Source organism: Corylus avellana, chromosome ca1 (genome assembly GCF_901000735.1).
Source record: "Corylus avellana chromosome ca1, CavTom2PMs-1.0".
In the NCBI taxonomy this organism is placed as follows: domain Eukaryota; kingdom Viridiplantae; phylum Streptophyta; class Magnoliopsida; order Fagales; family Betulaceae; genus Corylus; species Corylus avellana.
In genome coordinates, this window is record NC_081541.1 from 1,122,325 (window position 1) to 1,133,989 (window position 11,665).

The 11,665-nt window shown below is 38.1% G+C and overlaps 2 pseudogenes; both read right to left on the reverse strand.

Moving 5' to 3' along the window:
• Window positions 1-3,554: 3,554 nt before the first annotated feature.
• On the reverse strand, window positions 3,555-5,152 carry LOC132161852 (low affinity inorganic phosphate transporter 4-like; annotated as a pseudogene).
• A 2,924-nt stretch (window positions 5,153-8,076) lies between these two features.
• Window positions 8,077-9,645, reverse strand: LOC132162019 (low affinity inorganic phosphate transporter 4-like; annotated as a pseudogene).
• Window positions 9,646-11,665: the final 2,020 nt, after the last annotated feature.

Genomic DNA, 11,665 nt, shown 5'->3' on the forward strand with positions numbered 1-11,665 from the left:
TCAATGATTATGAAAGGAAATGATAAAGAAGTGAAAATCACAAGTCCTTGTCGTTTGCCTTGTAAATTTTAGTTAAAATTTATAGGCTTTGGCCTCGTCTAGATATTAGAGTCCGATCCATCCTAAGTTGTCCACCCTTGTTGGTATCGTTGCTCAAGTTTGGAACTACAGTCTTTCTTATAAGGAAATGGCCGAAGAATCTTGGATTTATCGTTTAAATCGGGGACATAATATATATAACTGTTTTACAATTTCATGTGACAGGAAATTAAAATAAAAAAAATTATTATTACTTCATTTTAATTGTATAATAATCTACTAAATAATGTTATTCAATAACAAATCAACTCTCGTTTGTTAGGATTTCTTATGTTTTTTTGAACCGGCCTAATGAGTTCCTGATGCTGTAACATTACTTGGGCCATTCGATCTTCTTCCTTAACTGTTTGGACTTCAATTTAGCAAGCTCGCCAATGAAACATTATTGAAAAAAAAAAAACACTTGAATTTTTTTTAATTTTTTTTTTTTTTTTGAATAGGAAAAACATTTCACATTCACGTATTGTACAATGCTTCCATTTCACTATTACAGACGACATATTATAAAATAAAATTTATGGGACTGTTGAGGAAGATGAATATTGGAAGTACCTCTTGAGGAAGATTAATGAAACAATCCCCGCAAATATAATTCCCACTCCTTGCATTGCAAAAACTGCGGCAACGAATGCCCCACGAGTTTGTTTGTTAGCGTATTGGGACATGATCATGGCGGAGAGGGGATGGTCTCCTCCAATACCAAATCCTAGCCAAAACCTGAAGAAACAAAGTGCTCCCATTACAGATTTTTCGATTGCAAGGAAAAACGACAGGGCGCCGGAGCATATGGAGCAAACGGCCATGAGAATTAGAGTGACGCCGTAGGCCTTTTTACGGCCAATTCTGTCACCAACCCACCAGAAGAGTAGTTGGCCTATTTGGGTAACAAGTAGGGCGACACCAACCATAGCGTTGTAAAAACCATTGGAGAATGTTCCGGTATTTCCTTTGCTAGCGTCGAAGATGTAAAAGACGCCGCCCCAGAATTTTGAGACTGTAGCACCGTTGAGGGACTCCAGCACCGTCCGTCAAGGCCATTAATTTTTTTAAAAAATTGTGCATCATTTTACTTTGGGTAGAACTCATCCTTGAAAATCGGCTTACAAGAGAAAGGTGTCCAAGAGCTTATATACCCATAGTTACGATTAAACTTAAGCCATGTGGGACACTAGGATTGTAACATACCACCACACTTCCGTGGCCAACATCCACGGCGGCCCACTCTATTGACACTGACCCGATAGTAGCCCTTTCTCTTTTGGAGGCTTCACTCACCCGTCAGTATTTTAATCTAGCCCATAGGTCACCCCCTTCGTGACTCAAACCCCTCGACATGGTGGCTAGCTCTGATACCAAATGATACAAACCTTAGGTAGAACTCACTCTTGAAAACCGGCTTACAAAGGAAGGCCAGATGCCCAAGAGCTTATATACCCATGGTTACGATTAGACTTAAGGCATGTGGGACACTAGGATTGTAACATACCTATTGATAGGTCTCAGTCAGAGTAAATAAGATAAATTGATAATCTCCACATGGCATGGGGTGGGAGTAGCTACAATACAAATCTCCACTTAGGACTAGAAGAATACCACAATACAAACGCTTTATTCTCTACTTTCCTATTCTAATGACACAAATATATATAAACTTAATACAATAACAGTTACTACTTTTTCTAAAGAAAACTACTCACTACCCATGTTAACAAATTTTGACATTAAAGGATAAAGTTAACAATTGAAGCTAAGAACTACCACCCATGTCTTAACCCATGATGATGAGGTGGATGTTGAGTCCTATGAGACCTATCATTCACCCTCCCTTGAAGATGAACCTTGTTCGCAAGGTTGATGTGCAGAAATTGGTGCGGTAACTGCTATGACGAAAGGTGCGTCTAGTATCGAAGGGATCGTTGTCGACTTTTTTTTTTTTTTTTTTTGGGTTGGTTCCGAGCCAAATGAAGAAAGTACATCGTCTTCTTTTTGCAATTGTTGAGCCACAAAGGAAGATGTGGAACTAGAACGGGGAGACGATTGTGCTGCAGTGCAAAATCCATCGGTGTAGCGGAATGGGTGGAGCGGCGGTATATGTGTGGCTGTTTGGCGGCGAGTGTAGTGGTTTCTGGAACGGCTAATTTTGGGCAATTTTTCGGTGAGTGAATAGAAGGGCTGGGAAAATCGAAGCTGGAATTCACAATGCCTTTCCTCTATCTTATCAAAGATCGCTTCAATTTCTTCCCACACGATCATGGCTAAGATGTAAGATTGTTTGGAAGGATGGAGGTTTGGATATGATGGCTCTGATACCAATTGATAGGTCCCAGTTAGAGTCAATAAGATAAATTGATAATCTCCACTTGTGGTAGGAATAACCACAATACAAATCTTTACTTAGGGCTAGAGGAATACCACAACACAAACACTTTCTTCTCTACTTTCCTACTCTGATGACACAAATATATATAAACTTAATGCAAAACAATTACTACTTTTACTAAAGAAAACTACCCACATATATAACTAAAGATAACTACTCACTTAACTAAAGATAACTACCCACAATCTAAGTAAACTGCCCACTACCCATGTTAACAAATATTGACATTAAATGATAAAGTTAACAATTGAAGCTAAGAACTACCACCCATGTCTTAACCCATGATGATGAGGTGGATGCTTAGTCCTATGAGACCTATCATCATTTGATGGTTAATCACTGATCAAGGTTTGTATTAACTCTATTCTCGCGAGCTTTATAGTTGTTCTATGATTATGAAGGAAGTGATCATGATCAAGAAACTCTAGCATTTCTCCGTTTAAATATAAAAGGATCCAAGTGGAGCTTATTTGTCTAAGAGTCTGTTTGAGATTGCGTTTAAGAAATATAACTTTTAAATTTTTAAAAAATAAAAATAAAAATTATTTTTTAACTTTTGCCAAAAGTGTGCTTTAGTCATTTTTAAATTGTATATTTGTGTTTGTAGAGAGAATAACAAATCCAAACCTCAGGATGGATTTGTTATAGGATTTCTTATGTTTATTTTTTTTGAAGCTGATGAGTTCCTGATGCTGTTACACTTGGGCCATTTGATTTTCTTCCTCAACCATTTGGACTTCAAGTTAGAAAGTTTGCCAATGAAACATTATACCAAAAAAAAAAAAAATTATATGAAGTAGGAAATTAAAACATTTCACATTCAAATAGTATACAATATAATGCCTACTTTTCACTATTACAGTGGAGACTGGAGATATTATAAAATAAAATACACAAAGCAAAAAGGATTGAGAAGGGAACCTTTAGCTCCTTTTAAATTCACAGATCCACAACATTTAGAGACTCTTATTGGTAGGACACACGCATATATGTAGATATAAAAGCAAAAACTTTTGCTTACTTATATATGCTCATCTTTTATATATATATACCAGACCAAATTTAATTATCACCATCACATCGCCTCCGTGTGATTTCTTGTAGTCCTAGACACCGAGGTTCTAGCGGCGGAGCCCCCTGTGTCATTGTCGGCACCGCCACCATACTCTCCCGATATCTCCTCCAAAGACCGCCCTTTTGTCTCGAACACTAAGAATGTGCATAAAAATCCTAACATGTTGGTGACCGCCAAAATGATCATGGCCTTCTTAATCTTATTTGATTTACCATCCAAAGTATAGTTTTGTATCCCAAATGCCGCAACCATTGCCCCAGCCTTCCCAGCTGCTGCACTCATAGCATGACAAGTGGACCTCACCCTGGTTGGGAACAACTCGGCTTGAAGCACGAAGGTGGTGCTGTTTGGCCCAAAATTAGCAAAGAAAAACGTCAACCAGTATAAAATCGCGAAATATTTGCCATGTAGCTTGAGGTAGTCATAGTTGAGCCCTATGACAAGCATGAAGGCAGACATCATGAAGAATCCGACGAGCTGGATGATGAACCGGCCCAGCGACTCGATGAAGAACACGGTGAACCAGTAACCGGGGAAGGTACCGAGCAATGCGACGACAAACATGGCACGCGAGGTCTCATACACTTCTTCGAGAGCATTAACCTCGAAATCTTTTGAGGTTAAACCCATTGCCGGGAAAATATCCTTTTGGGTAAGGTTTTGGCTGTAGAAGGCTATGTCCAACAAGAACCACGTGCTCATTGTGCCTATTAGATGACTCCTGTGCCGTCGAAAGAACTCATTGGACATCAATCCGTAGCTGTTTGCAGCTTTGAAGTTGGACAACTTGTCTTGTTCAGCTTGGATTTCAAGATCAAGAACTTTACCCATATCGGCGGCAACCTGTTTGGCGTTCCCTTCGATTATGGCGGTGTACCGACCCGTTTCGGGCATTTTCATTCGCCAGTAGTAGGTCAAGATTGCCGGAAGGGCTCCTAGCATAAGCACAATCCGCCAGAGATAATCCGCCTCTGGCTGTGTTGAAAGCACGGGATCATCACTGAATTTTGGGGCGTTGTCGTACATTCTAAGAAAGATTTTTGAAAATATCATGGAAACCATCCCGGCAAATATAATCCCCATGCCCTGCATTGCAAAAACTGCAGCGATGGATGCCCCACGAGTTTTTTTGTTGGCGTAGTCGGACATGATGGTGGCGGAGAGGGGATAGTCTCCACCGATGCCAAACCCTAGCCAGAACCTAAAGAAACAAAGTGTTCCGATTACAGCTTCTTTGTTTTTCCCGAAAGAGAAGCCGGAGCATATGGCGCAAAAGACCATGAGAATTAGAGTAACGCCGTAGACTTTTTTACGACCAAGTTTATCACCAAGCCAGCCGAAGAATAGTTGCCCCATTAGGGTTTCGACCAGGGCAACACCAGTTACAGCGTTGTTAACATTATGGAGGAGCTTTCCGGGACTTGTGGAGGTGGGGGCGTAGTAAAGGCGGCCCAACAGTTTTGAGACCGTTGAGATGCAGAAAAGGTCGTAAGCATCGGTGAAAAACCCCATTCCAGCGATTACGAATTTACGATGGTTGTGACATGATACCATTGCGTGCGTGCAGAGTCAAGGGCGTCGAGCACAGCTAACGCCATCTTTGTGGGCTGCTTTATTTGCCTGCTGGTTCACTTCTTTTTGTACTCAGTTGTCAGTATATATTTATTCTGGCTTGCTCTTTTTATGTATAGGTGGTGTATGAATTGAAGGATATATATGACAGTGAAATGATGTCGGACGTATAATTCTAGGTTTTGGCGGGATCGACAAGAAGATAACTAAATATGGTATATGAAGGATATTCTATTTGCCTAGATATATATACAATAATTTAAGCATACGAGGATATGAAAATAAAGACGAATTCATCTGTTGTTACTTAATTACTAGTATGCTGTCTCATTAATTAATTAATTAATTAATTAATTAATCAGGGAATCATTTGCTCTATGGTTTTCAATGTGTTTTGGAGCTAGCTAGCATAAGCATGCCAAGTTAAAATTTCTGCACAATCGATGGCATATTTTATACCAAGATACTTACAATAACATATCCTAAAAATTTCTTTATTGTTTCTTGTCCTATATTAGTGAAAGTTATAAAAATATCATGAGCTAGCCCCTAGAATTCATCGGGTATCCTACCAAGTAAATTTTCTCAAGTACCAATTACCATTATTGTCAAATTAAAATAGTTAGAATTTTGTTATACATATCAACACTTATCAAGTCAAAAAAATTAGTTAGTCCAAGTTATAATTAGAGTTCCTTAAAATTACTTATTTAGTCTCGTGTCGCTTAGATACGTGATTAATGTGAGGCTTGACACATGATTCCTTTAAAATTCACCCAACCTATATGGGACTTAATTCTTGGATATCAATCACAGCAATTAGAGGATCTTAATCCATAAAGATCAATGTCATCCTCCAACATTATTAATAGTTACTTGCGGTTTTCAAATATTGAGAGTTTGGGCAAAACTTTTATTCCTTTAAAATTCACCCATCTATTCGAGTAGGTACTGGTTAGACTACCCAAAACTTATTTAGGCAAGTGAATTTCATACAAACTCTCTCACAATCGATGGAAATTCAAATCTTGAGAGTTTGATGTGTTATCACGTGATCCCATGCAAATTTTACAATTCCAAGTGTTATGCCTTCATCATAAAGGATTTAATTTTTAGCTAGAACACTACAAATTTACTTGAGGCATAAATATTAACTAGCACATAACCCACACTAGGATTCTTCTTTATAATTTAATTTTAAAATTTAAAAGCATCACCATCTTACTTTTCATGTAAAAAAATATATCATGTCTCTTTTAACGAAAAGACATACTAAAGATTATACACTAATACATTATTGAACATGCACTTTTTTTTCTTTTTCTTTTTTTTCTTTTTTGAAGTGTACTGAACAAGTGAATGTTTAAGTGCCCATTAATTTTTTTAAAAAAAAATCTAAGGGGCACTTAAACACTATATGGTTTAAAAAATCAGATTTTAAAAAAAAATCATTAAAAAAATCCTATATATGGTTTTTTATATATACTATATACTACCATATATAGTATATAGTATTTATTAGGCCATAAAAGTTATTCTTGTCGGGAATTTTGTCAAATTGTACTTTTCAGCGTATTTCCTGTATTCTTAATATTGCCAAATTAATAGGACACCTGGTGGCCAGTGGACATAAAGACTTTGCTGCAAGAGTTCTCACAGTACAAAGGTTCGCGCCGTGGGATGTGCAGCGAACAGTGTGGCGCATACTGTCGCTCGAATGGCCATTAGGGAACAGATTGAAAGGACATGGAGGGGAGTGTACCCTGATTATCCATGAGATTTTTTTGGAGGAGCATGCTAGGGGTGTTAAGTGAGTAAAGTCCTCGCAAGCGAGATCGGGCTCGGCTCGTACTCGATTCTATTATTAAATGATCAGGTGTTTCGTGAACATAAGTACTAGCTCGAATATTAAACAAAGCAAGCTCGACTCAACTCGATTAGGCTTGTGAGTAGCTCGTATAAGGGTCGAATTGATAGTTGTTCACATAGTTGCTCATATTAATATTAAAATTTAATATATATTTTTTTTTCTAATAGCATCTTTTTATTAAAAAATTATGCATATTCTCTCTGTTTGAAACCAAATGCCTTGCTGTATTGACTTAGGTTTTATACTCGGCTAGCTAGGTTAAGTAAATGCTCATATGTAAGCTGTCTTTTTGAACCGTTTAAGAGTACTTGAAGTTTTAATTTATAATAAAAAAATTAAATTAAATATAAGAGTTAGTGTGCAAGCTCGACTCGGCTCAACTTATTATGAGCTCGGCTCGAGCTCGAGTAAAATTTAACTTAACCGATCCCAAACAAAGGAAGTTCACTGGCTCATTTACGTCACTGGAGGAACTTATTACTCATTCTATCTGATTTATTTATAAAAGTGATCATGAATTTCCACTCAAAAAAGGAAAAAAAAATAAAATAAAATTTTGCCAAATTGATGCTTGTCGCTATTATTGTCTACTGAATCTACCAAGAAATTAATTCTCGGCTCTCTTCTAGGTCATTTTCTTGATGGAGCTAGCCTTTGTCATTAGATTAATTGTTTTTTGGATTAGAGCCAAAATTAAATCATTTTGTGAGCTCCGTCTCACATCGGCTAATATATATATATATATATATATATATATTGGTTCTGCTTTCTTGTTCTTCTCGTAGCTCCTAGTAATTTATGGTTTTGCTTTATATAAAGAGGAAAAGAAGACAAAAATGGCAAATAATTTATTCTACATGTGTAGGAAAAACCTTTGAACTTTCATATTCAACCACATCAGGCCTACATTCCACTAATATTACAGGGGAAAGATTAAAAAATAAAACACACAAAAGAGAAAGAAAAAGAAAAAGAAAGAACACAAAGACAAATTCAGCTTTATTATTTAATTTGACTTGTCACGTTTACTTTTTACTTTTTATTTTATAAATATTACCGACCAAATTTATCCTTCACAAATTAAGCCTCCGCATGATTTTCTGCCGTCGTAGTCTTTGTGCCGTTGCCGGTGCCGCCACAATCCTCCCCGGATATCTCCTCTAAACACCGCCCTTTGGTCTCGGACACTAAGAATGTGCAGAAAAACCCTAACATGTTGGTGAATGCCATAAACAACATGGCCTTCCTAATCTTTCAGTCGTCACCATCCAAAGTATAACTCTGTACCCCAAATGCCGCAACCATTGCCCCGGCCTTCCCGGATGTTGCGCTCATAGCATGACACGTGGACCTCACTCTGGTTGGGAACAACTCTTCTGGAAGCACGAAGGTGGTGCTGTTTGGCCCAAAATTTGCAAAGAAAAACGTTAGCCCATATAAAACCGCGAAGATGGGGACATGTGGCTTTTCCTTGAGGTAGCTATATTTGAGCCCTATGATAAGCATGAAGGCAGACATCATTAAGAAGCCGACGAGCTGGATGATGAATCGGCCAAGCTTCTCGATGAAGGCCACGGTAAACCAGTAACCGGGGAAGGTACCCAACAATGCGATGACAAACATGGCACGTGAGGTCTCAAACATTTCTCGGAGAGCATTAACGTTGCTAGCTTTGTCGGTTGAATTCATTAACGGGAAAATATCCTTCTGGGTAAGGTTTTGGCTGTAGAAGGCTATGTCCAGCAAGAACCATGTGCTCATTGTGCCTATTAGATGACGCCCGTGCAGTCGAACGAACTCATTGGACATCAATCCGTAGCATTTGCAGCTTTGAAGTGTGACAACTTGTCTTGTTCTGCTTGGATTTCAAGTTCAAGAACACTACCCATATCGGCAGCCGCTTGTTTTGGGTTCCCTTCGATTAAGGCGGTGTACCGACCGGTTTCCGGCATTTTCATTCGCCAGTAGTAGGTCAAGAGTGCCGGAAGGGCTCCTAGCATAAGCACAATCCGCCAGAGATAATCCCCCTCCAGTTGCGTGGAAAAGAGGTGATTTTCACTGAATTTTGGGGCGTGGTACATTGTTAGGAAGATGTATGAAAGTGTCATGGAAACTAGGCCGGCGAATATAATTCCCACGCCCTGCATCGCGAAAACCGCGGCGATGAATGCTCCACGAGTTTTTTTTGTCGGCGTACTCGGACATGATGGTGGCGGAGAGGGGATAGTCTCCTCCGATGCCGAAGCCTAGCCAAAATCTGAAGAAACAAAGCGTTGTCATTACGGATTTTGCGCTTGCGCCGAAAGAAAATCCGGAGCATATGGCGCAGACGACCATGAGAATTAAAGTGACGCCATAAACCCTTTTACGGCCAAGTTTGTCGCCGAGCCAGCCGAAGAAAAGTGGGCCCATTAGAGTACCAACCAAGGCAACACCAGTTACAGCGTTGTTGACATTTTGGGGGAGCTTTCCGGGATTGTTTGAGCTAGGGTCGTAGTAGTACAGGCGGCCTAAGAGTTTTGTGACCGTTGAGATGCAGAAAAGGTTGTATGCATCGGTGAAGAACCCCATTCCGGCAATCACGATGGCGGTGATGTGGTACCATTGTGTGCGGGCTGAGTCAAGGGCTTCCAGCACAGCTATCGCCATTTTTCTGGGTTAACTGCTTTAATTATTTTCCTGCTGGTGTAATTCTACATAGTCTGCCTTCCTGATCATCATTTTATAGTTGGTGTAGAAAGTAAATGAGAGTTAAACGACAAACGTTTAAACCTAAGTTTTGGGAGAATCGACCGACAAGAAATTAACAAAGGAATATAATGGATATTCTATTTCCATAGATAGAATTAAGGATATGCCTCATATACTGATATACACATATATAAAGACAAATTTAACACATATCTAGTATGCTGTTTCATTAGTTGATCATGAGTCAGCCATTAGCAGATTAGCTAGCCGAAAGCCATTGTACGGATCGTTCTTGCTAGCTAGCTACGTATTTGGAAGATGAATGGATCTTTCCTTTTTTTGAACAAAAAAAATATATATATTATTTGAACCTATTTGTACCAATTTGTCTTGTCATAAGAAATTGAAAATGGTAGCTCAATCGGCTGTAAATTACGCCTCATGAAGCAGAGATCACTAGTTCGAATCCCTCTTCCATCTTCTCTTGTGTGGACATGTCAAAAATAAAATAAAATGCATCGCTCAATCAATGTTCAAAAAACGTTTAAATTAATACGTAAGAAATGATTGATTTAATTATTTAATTAACATTTCAACAAATATTTTTGTGTTCTCATTGAATTTAATTACACGATTTTGCAAATGAAATGGGAAATTTTGGTTATGGATGATTTTTGGTGCATGGGAACATGTCAAGTTAAAATCTTTGCCTTGTTACACAATTAATGGGCATAGATCCTTGCGTTAATTGTTGAAACTTGTAAGTCCTTGTCTTTGCCTTGTAATTTTCAATCAAAGTTGTATGCTTTGGCCTCGTCCGCTAATTAGAGATTAAAGCCTCATCAACATTTAGTTGTCCACGTTGTTGGCATCGTTACTCAACAAGTATGGAAATGGCCAAAGAATCTTGTGTTTATCATTTAGAAAGTGACATATCATCAGATATTCATGAAATCTTACTAATTAACATTCATTAAACAGACAAACCAAAAGACTAGTCTGTTTTTACTTGCCCAATTTCCCAGCACGAGAACATTTTTGAAGGAGGTATGCTTTAAAAAAAAAAAAATGTACATGCATATAATTTTCACTTCCAGGCAAATTTTCCTATTGTGTTCAGCATGTGGTGTGCCCAAGAATATTAATCCCTTCTTAGTCGTAGGCCCCCAAGTTCGAGATAAAGCCAATGAGCGGCATTCGATGGCCCACATTGTGATGAAACCTAGCCCAATTAGACCCTTGAAAAGCCCAACAATGGATATATACTTGTTAAACTTGGAAGGGTTATTATGCTTCCTTAACACGGAATCGTGGCATAAAGGTCTGACAAACCTAGGAGTGATCATGCGGTTGCGGTTAGCAGTACAGAAAAGTGAGCGTGTGAATTGAAGAAAACAAGTTATTGAGAGGCATAAAAAATATTTCATGCATTCTAAAAAAATATTAACTTAAGCATCAGAGTGTTCTCCCATTGGCATACCTGATGAGGTCATCTTTGCTTATTTCTTCTTATTGCAAGTTCCATAACCTTAGAGTACGGCGTTCAAGAAATCATAAGGACTAATTTTATCACTTTTGATAACCTAATGACTAATTCAATACACACCAAAATTGCTTGTTTCTTCATATTGCAAGTTTCATAACCTAAGAGTACAGTGTTTGAGAAAGCCTAAGGACTAATTTTATCACTTTTGATAACTCAATGACTAATTCAATACACACCAAAAATACGTTGACTAATTTTGTATTTAACCCTATATACAACTCGAACCCTCTTTATAATAGTAAGAGATAAGGCTTCAAAAGGAAATAAATTAATGCTATAATCAATCTAAAGATTGACATATATTTTCTTAAATATGGTAAGCCTAACATTTCGTATTTGGAAAATTTTTGTTGTAAATGATTAAAAGGATCATAAAGTAAATTCATCAAGCAAAATCTATCATTTTGTGAGGTCATGGACACCGCCCATATG